The sequence below is a fragment of the Rhyacophila brunnea genome, unplaced genomic scaffold, assembly GCF_057557595.1.
Source record: "Rhyacophila brunnea isolate RB1 unplaced genomic scaffold, BYU_Rbru_1.0 scaffold_10, whole genome shotgun sequence".
In the NCBI taxonomy this organism is placed as follows: Eukaryota; Metazoa; Arthropoda; class Insecta; order Trichoptera; family Rhyacophilidae; genus Rhyacophila; species Rhyacophila brunnea.
In genome coordinates, this window is record NW_028232752.1 from 22333180 (window position 1) to 22345658 (window position 12479).

Sequence of the window (12479 nt, forward strand, 5' to 3'; positions counted from 1 at the left end):
TTACCAACTGCACCACGAGAGCGCCCCTTCCGTGCATTATCTTCTATGCTACAAGGTGACATACTAATTGCGACAAATTTTAACTATTGTCTTTTTTAATACCTACTCATCAGCGCTCTTCTAAATCAATTGTTTTTCAAAATTATGTATGTTCAATAATTATAATGGTACATTCTTAAATCTTGTGAATTATTCATTGAATAAAAGAAATAGTTAATTACAAAACATAATAGTTTAGATATGCTATAGATATCGTCTGTAATAGGTGATCCCGCGAAAATAGTGCACACTTTTTCAGTCATACTTGTGTGTTCGTTAAATTACGAAAACATAATTATTAGGTACAGATGGTATTGTTTGTTTTATTTTTATATTCAATTAACCATGCCTAATCCAAATTATAAAAGATACAACATATTTTTGGTACTACAAAATATCTAAAATTAAGTATGATTTAATGGTATATAGACGAATATTTTTTGACTATTTATTATTACTTTGTTTACACAGGATTTAATTTAATTTTAAATAGATACTGACAAACACTATTTGCAATGTGTAGACTTAGTCTAATGAAAATAAGTACATACCCATGACTGATAAAATTGTGTGTGTACTATTTTTTAGGATCTTAACGGCCTACATCCACGCTTCGCCACTGAAGTAGGTGTAAGGGTCTCCGCACACGACGACAACTCTACGTTGTGACATATCACTATTAGTATGTATTAGTATGCGGAGAATTTTATGGAGGCTTTGAAGCACGTTAAGTTCATTACCTTATTACGGTTAGGCTATAAAACGCAAGAAACATCAAATACTCCGAGTGTTCTTAAAGATGACCAATGTTGAATGCGCGTTTCGCTTACTTTAATGCATGTTATAAAACTTACTATTAAAAATAACCTATTTTTTGACACGTCTTTAAGTATATTACATATTTTTCCATATTCTAGAGTTAAACCTTGCTACAGCTACACTCAGAAGGTCATGGCCCCCACAAGGGAGGGGGCAGGGAACTCAGAAATAATGGGAACTGAAATATCTAACGGGTAAGGTGATAGCAGGTAACCGAATCGAGTAAGGAAGAATCCGGGTTAAACTTACACACGTGTCAAGAATGCGCTGTACGTCGAATACTCAAAACTGCTCTCGGTTTATGCATTTACGCTCATTTAATGTTGGTGTATTACACACACTATTGCACGTGCATAATGCGTGCTTCATTTTCGTAGGCGGATTTTAATATGCGGCGTATTGAATATAGCCTATCGGTATTCTATTTATTATCTGTTCTGTGGGGAGGGGGGCTAACAGGCCTTTAGTCTAAATTTACTCCAATAAAAAGTCTATTTTACTTCAAGACTATTACATATTATAAATGATGATGATTGGTATTATAGGACTAGGTATAATGATAATTCCCGTATATAATTTTAGAAACGCCACTGCAGAGCATCACACTTCCATTAACCTTTGTGATAGGTAGGTGGGCTAGCCAAAGATCTTGGCCTGGGGGCCCGCGTCAGGATGTGGGGGCCATACAGAAGGAAACCCTCTTCACATTAATTCTGTGTTCCGCTAGAGCGTAATAGGAAAACTCACTTTTCCACGTGAGAAATTATTAATCGAGCATCGCTCTACTTTGGTGAATTATCAGCAAAAAGCACACATTCTCAAATGTCCTTAACCGTGATCTTGCTTGTAGCGTCAAGGCCGCGCAGTTTTATTTTATTATTGCATACCTACATACATAGACACCGCAGTGGTTCATTCATACATTATGAAACAGTTTGACTGTATAAATAAAATTCAATGTAAATAACCTACGCACATTCCAGCCAACTGCGAGGAGTTATATTTATACAAACACTGATCAGAATTATTCGCAAACTGCTGTCAACGATGCAATGCATTATAATATAGTATGTTATGTCAATTAATTAAGATTTTGCAATAGCATTGTCCGTTCAGGTAACGTGTGGTCTAACTCTGACACGCCATATTAATTTATTTCTCACCTATTAGCAACATTTGCGGCATCGTCCGATACGAAAATAAATGTAACTACACCAATATACAAAATAAATACATATACAACGGTTGGATTTAGGCACGCGGCACGCTGATATTTGACCACGTTATAAATGAGCATGTGAGAAGTAAAAGGGCTTAATTTTTTTTTAAATATAGGTACCTATGTACAGCAGCCACACTGTGTAATGTTGACATTCAGACAAATAGAGTTTTTATTTATTATTTAAACAGTGGATTAATATAATACAATAAAACATAGGTATACTAACATGTCTAAAACCTCCTCGAAACTGTGTAATTATTTGTATCCGCATAATTAAATATTGTGTAGGTAGGTGATGGAAAGAAACCATTTTTCTATTAATCCACTCAAAATGTTCTATTTTCGACTTTTGGAACTTTTATAGATATCGAGACGAAACTTTGTTAAATTGGCACCCACAATGTAATGTATAATCTGTACAAGTTTCACTAATATTGGTCCTGTAGCTTTTTAGTATTAACGGAACAAGAGACCTATTTAAAAAAGTCTATATTTTGGTATCAAGTAAATAGTCAAAACGCTGATCAAAAGGCAAATATTTAGAAATCATAGACAAATAATACTAACACATTGACTGCTGACTAGATAATTACTTTTTGTTAACGTTACTCGGTATAGAGTTACACTTCTTTTTTCTGGAGCTACAATGCTATTTGGGTATTGGTCTCATCCGGCATCCGCCACCATCCAGATATGTCCAAAGCCAAATCCCTCCAATTTTTGAAGTTCAAGGTCATTAATTTTACACCAGATTAACCACCTTTTCCTATGCCTTTCGGTTTCCCGAATATCAGTTTTTGTCATGCATATATATGGCGGTTCTTGCACTAAGCATACACCTAGTTTCCACCACTAATTTTTGTCATTGATAGGTCCTAATATACCACACAGCACGCTCCTCTAAAATGTGCTGTCATGCACCACTTTTTGAGTCTTGCATGACAACTGGTATTTGAATATTTGTATAGAATGCATTTTAAGTGTCGATTCAGTTATTTGGAACACAATTCTTTCCTTTATTTAATTTTATATGTTACTTATTTACACATTTATCTACCTACTATTAAAAATGAAAAACTCATTAAATTTATTCTGAGCATACGGCTTTATAATGAGATGGGCATACAACCACTTTAAAATAAAACAATGCTCCCATTACGTAATCAATATAGATACTTATCTACATCTAATAAAAATAATGTAGGAAATAATAAATTATTTCGACCATGTCCGATCCTAATAGGATCATATGGGCCTCCACAAAGTGGAGGTTTGTATTAACAGATTTTGTGTTTACGAGAAATGGATGTCAGCTACTTGTTCAACCTATTAGGTCCATACCCTGACTCACACACAAATTGAAAAACAATATGTGTACTTGCCAGACCCAGGATTCGAACCTGGGGCCCACGGCGTTATAGTCCAACGTTTAACACATTCAAAAGTATTTACTTTGAGACTCAGTTTTGCCGCTCGACATCTCATGATTTTTGGAAGCTGATAAATCCATGAATATATGGCTATATAGATAGCCAAACCTTGGTCATGAATAGTAGTAGATAATGATATAGAAGGGTTTATATCGTAGGATTTGTTTTCATTTTAATTTAAACCACGGATTCGGGGAAATTAAATATTAAGTACATTTGCTTTTCACACGAGATATACGACATGTTATAATGATATTGATGATAACGTTGGCGCGGGATAAAAGTGGCTGAAGGTTAGGCCAGTCTTTCTCAAAGTGGGCGATGGAGGCTTTCAGGGGGGCAGTAGAAGGCTGAAAGAAAATTAGGGGGCGTTAATGAAATGTAGAGGGGCGACGGCAGACAAATTCTATCTATAAAAATCCGACGGAATCTAGACACGACACCACTTGAGATGCAACTTACTACTCGAATGCTTGCAGTCCCGTAAAGACGATTAAATTAGAGTCACTTACGCATGTAATACTGTGGATGCAGTTTTTTCATGTACTTAGTCTATGGTTAAGTTAACCAAATGAAATTAATAACTAAAAAGAGAAATCGGCTGCAAGTTACTGAACGCGGCGACTTACAGCTGTTTTTAAGTGAGGCTTGGAGGCTTTGAGGGATCATCTCAAAGTGGGCGGTGGTCGAAATAAGTTTGAGAACCTGTGGGTTAGGCGGTTTCAAGGGCTACTTCCCTTAGTTGGAGTAAATCATACCTCACTGCGGAAGATATGGCCAAAGTATGCAACTTCCCAGCGCTTGATAGTAACTTTAACATAATAGAACATGTATTTTGGCATATATTAGTTTGTGTAACTATGTATATTATGTTTCTCGTGGATTGAATCAATTCTCACATTATCGATAAGGCATTTTGTAGGCGTGCATTTCATATGACGCATCAAAATTATCAGAATAAGCTTTAGAAAAGAATCCACACAAGCCTCGATCCAAAGATAAAAATATTCAAACAATATGTAGTTCCGGTTCATAGCCATAACCGGTTATACGCATTTTATTTAGCCATTAAGAAATACTTCATTATAATGTCTTACAAAGACCTGAGCATCTTTATTTTATTATACGAATACAGAATGCATGAATTTATGATTTCATGAAATTTCCACCCCTTTTAATTCTTATTCTTTTTCAACTGCCGTCTCCTTTGCAAGGGTTGGCAATCATAAAAGATCTCCACCCTTGAGATCGCTGCCAGAAGCAAAGAAGTTCGGCTGTTATAAGACCAATTACTTAGATTCCTCAACCACAATGTCGATCTTCTGGCAGGACGTCATTTTCCATGAGTTCTCCCTTTTCGTTTCAGGGGTAGTTTTTTAATTAATTATTTCTGACCGCTATTATTTATTCTATTTAAAACTTAATACAGTTATTATTTAATTCGTAAACTAAGCACATGTTATCCATTCACTTAATCGACTGAATTTTAAACAAACAAACCTTGAAAAACAACATACCTAACATTTAAAAAAAAAAAAAGTGAAATTGGAAAGACAGCCTAAATATAGACCCCCTTCAAACCAACCCGCCCTAAACCAGACTCAATCTTAATCATCACATCAAAATGATAGGGTGATAAATCTAAGCTTATAGAGCCTATGACAGCGATTCCACCGTGTCCAGTCAAAAATTGTCATGACACCGGAAAAAAGACGGACAGTCTGATACACTTATCAGTATATTATCTTGACTGTACGTATTAGCGGCGGCCTGCGGTACTAAGAATCCCCCGGACTTTCAGTTATCAAAATAATATATGCTCCTGACTCACGTCAAAGTCCGTAATACTGCATAGAGCACTTTAAAACGGCAACCAAAACATAACATTTAATAGAGTATCTACCACTAAAATTTACCATTTATTGAGTGCAGGAATGTTTCAAAATAAAACTATTGTATTTTACCAGATCATATTAATAACTATTTTTACTCAATTTCAAAGAAAACGTAATGACTTTAGACTTTACCTTTAGAGCATAGCTTAAAAATCAACTTTCTAAGTACTTTTGCATTTCACAGGCGCAACACAATGACTATTAATAATACCTACTATAACTACTATATACTATAACTAAATATGTAATTATATTAGTAGATGGCAGGTGCGCAGACACGGAACGAAACCCTTCTCAACGGGTTGGTCCCAATCCACTCGGCATTCTATGACTGTGGTCTTTGGAAGACCCATGGCACTCACGAATTGATGCAACCATCTGGGGTATCTAATTTTTGCTTGAATATTTTGATGCAGCATATCTAAAAGAAAAAACAGCGCGGACAACACAAACGAATACTGATGATCCTAATAATTATGACCGTTAGGCCATACGCATTCGATAATTACTTGCAGATGCGACAGCTCGCAATAACTTGGTGAGCACTGTTAGTTATAGCTGCAATCTCGGTAGGTATTTATCGTTAGACTGAAAATGCAAAGTTTCTGGGTATGAGGGTTGTATCCGGAGAAATGCGGGTGCTCGCTGTTGAAGCTACGAAAAAGCTTCTAGATTTTATTAACCCCGCCTCTTTCTGCCGCGCTAAAATCAATAATAGATTATGGATATTTTTTTCAAAATGCACCTACTCCCAAAACATTGTTCTGTGTGCACGCCTGGTAATTGGTACCTACTTTGTATTTCACATATTATATTCAAGATTTTAATATTACTAAGCACATCGCTTATGTCAGAAATTTGGCCAATAATATCGTCTCTGTTCTGGGAGAACACACTAACTGGAGAATACTAGTTTTGAGTAATTTGACTTTGAAGTTGTTAAAATGTTTGAAATGGTCTATTATGTGAGTTTATTAAGTATTCGTAAAAAGGATGACTTTAAAATAAAAACTGTTTATTTATTAAGAAGGTTTCCAGACGGTAAAGTTTGAAATAAGGAACATTTTGGTATAACTAACTCAATATGTCAATTTCTCGAATTAGTGTATTCTGCCAGGACAGTGACGATATATTATATTAATTTCAGCGGATATATTACATATATTCAGGCGGGTAGTTATGTCTGTATATATATTATTATTATTGGCATGTTTTAGCACACGGCAGTGCCAAAGTTACGCACACTCTGGGACCTTGATCTTGGGAAATACTAATCTCTCGTGCCAACCAAAAATATACGTGCCTTGTAATATGTATTCTGTTTTTTTACAATGTTATGTATGCGTATCTATATACTACAGTCTAATATTATATATTTTTTGTTATAGTTTTGACATTCCAAATGATGTACATAGATTCAGCCCTCAGTTCAATTCGCTTAGATCAGTGCTTCCCAATATCACTACGATCCATTTTTTTTATTAACCATTTTTTTTATTCAACGGATAATTCACAAGATTTGAGAATGCAACATTCTATATATTGAACATACGTAACTTAAAAACACCTCAGATATATACTTTGAGAAAAATATGACGCCCGATGGGATTTGAACCAGTATGTATATCCATTGGTATCTCGCCAATAGTTAACCAATTAAGCTACGGGCCTCCTACTTAATTACGATCATTTTAACTGGCGTTATTTTTTTCATATGTAATTTTTTCTAGTAGGTATATATGTGAGGTCTTTTCAAGTTATGTAGGTATGTTAATTTTTTTATGATTTCCCTAGCTAGCTATTATTGCCATTTGTAGATGACAGGACTTTATTCATCATTAAACACCCACGATGACCGCGTGGCTTAAGCCTCGGCCTATGCCCTGTAGCGTCGTGGGTCTTACGTTCGAATCCTTGGTCTTTCAAGTAGACATATTATTAAATATTATTTTTCAATTCGAGTATGGATCTAATAGGTTGAGCAAGTAGATTACATCCATTTCTCGTAAAAAAAAATTGTTAATACAAACGTCCACTCTGTTTTGATATTATGATCTTATTAGGATCGGACATGGTCGAAAATAAAACTTTAGGGCCAATTAAGTAATTGTTGCCTTTTTTCTAATTTATAAATATGATGTTTTGATACAGCACAGGTGGGTTTAATATAATATTCAACTATTTAGGTATGGATTTTCAGGTAACGTCTTATGCCTAAAACCCACTTAACGGCGCGAGTGGGGCTCTCGCGCAAAATTTCACAAGTGGCGTGTAAATCATCGAAAATACAACGTTATCAAATACGCCAGCACACACTGGATTTGACGACGCTTTGTGCCCGCCTGCCCCATGAGTCACCGTTGTGTGGCTTTTCAGCCGGACGAATTAACGAAAATACAACGTAGTCCATTCATTGAACACGGCAAGCAAAATCACGCTCCTCGAAGCGTCGTCGATAGACGAGCGAGAAGCCATTATTTAAGAACAGCGAACTCTTTGTTTAGTTATTGCGTGTCCGATATTAATTACAAGCCCCGAGAAATTTAATAATATTATTATTGCTTTGTTATGAGAGACGCTGATAATAATAATTATTTTGTGCTCCTTGAGCCCCTTATTACATAGGTAAAGGATAATGCGCGGGTGGGAGGGGGCCTACTCAGTAGTGAGCGCACCGAACGCTTTTTTGGTGGGCTTTATGCCATACACTTACGTGGACAGCGTGAAATTTTTTTAAAGTAGGTATTATCTATAAAAAATATGTGGTGCCTAGGTAATGAAATTGGTCAAATAATATCGTCATTATAATTGAATAACTTGGGAACTAGTACATGTCTAATAGAAGTACCTAGCGGCTATCGAATGTTTGTTTTCTTTTTAATTTGTGGTAACTTCGCGTATTACATTTCAGTACCTCATGCAATTCTGAGAATTTTCTAAATGACCACCAACGATTTAGATGAGTAGATACCTTATAATAGTTATAATATGCATTATAAATGACACATCGATATATGTATTTGGAAATATTTGAACATAATGCAATTCTGAGAAATAAAGCTTGACAAATCTTTAAAAAAAAATTATAAAATGTAGGAATTCAATAATAAAATATTATAATATAATTATTTTGTGAGTGTCAGAGCGTAATGCAGAGTTGTCGACGTTAAACAGCCGTTCTCACAAGAAAAACATATCGCATATTCTTTCTCTCTTCCACTTAGGCATTCTAATAAGAATAATATACATTTTCTCACTGAATTTAGGTTGTCGAAATCAACTTCTTAAGGGGACGTTCTACAGAATTGGCCTTGAGAATTGAAAATATGATTTTTTTAACATGTGGTCCATAATATCTGGTCTACTAGTTAATATAAAAAGGTCGTGTGAAAGTTGTTTGTGTCAATAAATTTGCTCTATGACTGATCCGACTCATATTTCACATTTATTTCATCAGGGCTGTCGAAGACATAAATCATAAATAATTATAATTTTAAATTTTTATTTATAATATATATTATTTAAGTTTTGTGCATCTAATGCCGGGTCCACACTGGCAACAAGTTAAGTTGCTGGCAACCTCGTTAGATTTTACGATAATTATGATGATTATCGTAAAATTTCTTAAGCAATTATGGTATCGTAAAATTTAATGAGGTTGCCAGTGTGGAAATGGCTTAATATCCACTGTGGTTCACGTAGTGGCATGGACCTGGGGTTAACTATTTCAGGAAGTCAACACCCATGATAGAATTTTTTCCAGTTTTGGTTGCATTATATTCCAAAACTCTTCTGTAAAAATCGTTTCCGATTTTATAAATGGAAATTTCTCGGTGTACATAGTAAACAAACCTACGAATAAAAAAAGACAAGAAGGAACATACTGATTCATCGCAGTAAAATCTGGTAATCAAATTCGCCATTTTGAAAAGCGACGATTTTGCGTAAACAAATATCACGTGGTCTGTACGTGTGCGGCAAACTTCGAATGTGTTTGTAATTTTGTGTATTTTATGTTTGTGTATCACGCATTGTCGGCCATATTTGCCGGCCTTTCTGATTGCCGTGATTTGTACACATCGTCCTTCCTGACTTTTTTTATTCGTAGAAACAAACAGTATTTTTTATTAGTTATATGAAGTTGGCCTTGAATCTGTAATAAAATAATACACAATTAAAAGATTTTGAAATAGAAAAAAACACATTTCCAAGCTTTCAGCCGTGCTCACTCATGAATGTCATTCGTCATTTAGATAAGTATATACACATTTTGATGTTATCTTGCAAAGTGCGAATGTAATGTTTTCAAATAATTAATATGGATTAATTATACCATCGTATTATTTTCTCGAAATCATAAACATACTATAATAATATTTGAGTATCAACCTATGTTCAATTTGAATTGGGTTATAATACTAATATACCCGTATATATATCAATAGTATGTTTGCTACAAAATCCACCCAAGTTATCAGTACGTACTTGCACAGGTTTGATTAAAAACTATGATGAAATTAACATTTTAAAAATATTAATTCTTATTATTATTTTGACAGCCCTGTTTTCTGATCGGCTTATATCTTGCAGGTGTTTATAAAATAATAATAAAGTTCAGCGGCAGACAATTTCAATAATAATAATAATGTTTCTTGAAATAAAATCTCCGATGATTAGTGATTTTTGCGAAATGATCGATTTAAATTAACGTAGTTACGACGCCGAGGTCCTTTTTATACTGAATTATATTTGAATGTCGCGCTCTTCAGCGGCCCCTTAAAGTTGGACGCGTATCTTAGGGACTTACGCACCTCAGTATGATTCTGCATCGCGCTCTTAGGCTTTATACTATATAAATTGGTTATGGTTTATGGCAGTGCTCCGCAACCGGTGTGCCGCGGCACACTGGTGTGCCATGAGACGATGCTAGGTGTGCCGCGGTGCAATTGCGTAGATGACTGGTAATATATTTGAGCACCTACATGAACTTAATAAAACAATGCAAGGTCAGAATGAAACTATATTGACGTGCTCTGATAAATTAGCAGAATTCAAAAATAAACTCGAACTTTGGCAGAAGGATCTCTACAAATGTTCCAAAAGAACTACCAGACCACCATTGAAAACAAGCAATGAATTTTGGATCCGTTTCAAAAACATTTAACTTTGCTGCATAAGAAATTTCATCAGTACTTTCATACAATCAATGTGACTGGTTACGAAACCCTTTTGCAACCAATGCCAAAAATTCTATAGAAGCGCTTTTCCTATAAATTCGAGAGGAATTTGTTGAATTGATAAATGACGGGACGCTAAAACCGAACTTCGCCGATGTTCCATTGGTTATTTATTTTCTGAATTTCGGTTAATAAAAAATATCCTCGGATTTCCGACATAACTATCGCAGTTCAGCTCCCATTTTCGAGTAAAAAAAAAGTCGCCTGCGGTGCTATTTTACTACGCTAGTATTAATATTTTAAGACATCTTATTGTAGAATACAATTTATTATAATTGTGTCAATACTCGACAAATAATTATTCCTAACCTGACAACTAATCATAATTATATTAATATAATATAACCATACGAAAAATTGCTAAACATAAAATCAATACCATTAATTTTACCTCGAATACTATTTTAAAAATGCTATTTTAGAGTATCACGCTGTCTTCAACCTCAGCTATAGGTAGGGGGGGCCGCCAAAGATCTTGGCCTAGGGTCTCCCCTTCAGGATGTGGGGTCCATGTTTTGGTGTATAAATAAATTGTTTTACGTGTGGTGTGCCGCGGAATTCTGGGAAGACCTTTGGTGTGCTGTGGGTGGGAAAAGGTTGCGGAGCACTGGTTTATGGTACAAGTATAAAAAACGTTACCTCCGGTGTCATATTTTGTTGAAGTCTTATTTATTGAGATTAGTAGTAATCTGAGCTAAAGTTTTCAATCCCAGCGTCCTGTTTTCAAGGATTTCACTCGTTTTATTAATCCCCGGGAGGGAAAATGTTGGAATCCAAGTATCTATTTCAAAGTGATCACCGAAAAGTTAATAAAAAAAATATTAAAATCTTAGCAATTTTTCTGGATTGGAAATATAAATAAATAATCTGAAATTTCTTGTATTTTTCTGTTATCTGATATTAAATAGTCGACAAAAAATGGGCAAAATTCACTAGTTTTTACGTAATATTTGTTAAATAGTATTCCATAATCCACGGATTATAAATTCAATCCAGGATAGTGTATGATTATACCACAACTTTACTTTTTAAATACAATATTTTTGACGCCTTTTAAAATTATGTGTTATAATTCCAAAGATTTGTTCCATCCCATTGAAATTTATACTTACGCAATAATTGTGAATGGAAAATGTTTGAGGTTCTTAATGTGTATATTCTGCTAAGTTCCTACAAGAAAGTATTTGGGGCACCCCACGTATCACTATGATCAACTCCAGTGTTAGTCGCAACTAATTTTGGAGAGAACTTCAATATTATATTATAATTTTGCGTTCAAATAGGAACAGTCCATGTTTATATTTGGGTCTGGTATTTTGTTGAATAATTATCATTAGATCAACTATCTCTTAACATTTTTTTACTTTACTTTTTACTGCAATTTTTGGACATTCATTGTTTTTTTTTTTGTTGAATTATAATTCGTAATTTGTCGGTTGGATTATTTTTCGTAATTTGGATTTGCAATCACTAATGCATTTATTTTGAATACTATAGTTGCATTCAGTGTGACAGGTGAATATTATTTGATCCAACTATAATGATTGCGGTTTCCACACAATTTTTAAAATAAATATTTCATCTAATAATAATTTAAGTTATTAAGTTGTTTTAAGAGGCAAATTTCCTTTATATATTAGATATCACAATTTCGTACAATGTTGGTCTATATTCGGTATTTATTGTCATTTTTTATCAATCGGCCAAGTATTTGCTACTCAGAATTCTAAACATACTTACTAATATTGGATCTAGGACGATTCTATGAAATTCGAAAATAAATAGACGTTTGTGAATCATAGGTACTTTTAAAATAAGTATATAGGTATATTTAAAT

General features: G+C 34.3%; 1 protein-coding gene across 4 annotated transcripts in view; it reads left to right on the top strand.

Annotated features, from left to right (window-relative positions):
* Positions 1–12479, top strand: part of mamo (maternal gene required for meiosis) — a 150779-nt gene that overhangs the window by 91793 nt on the left and 46507 nt on the right. The window lies entirely within an intron of this gene.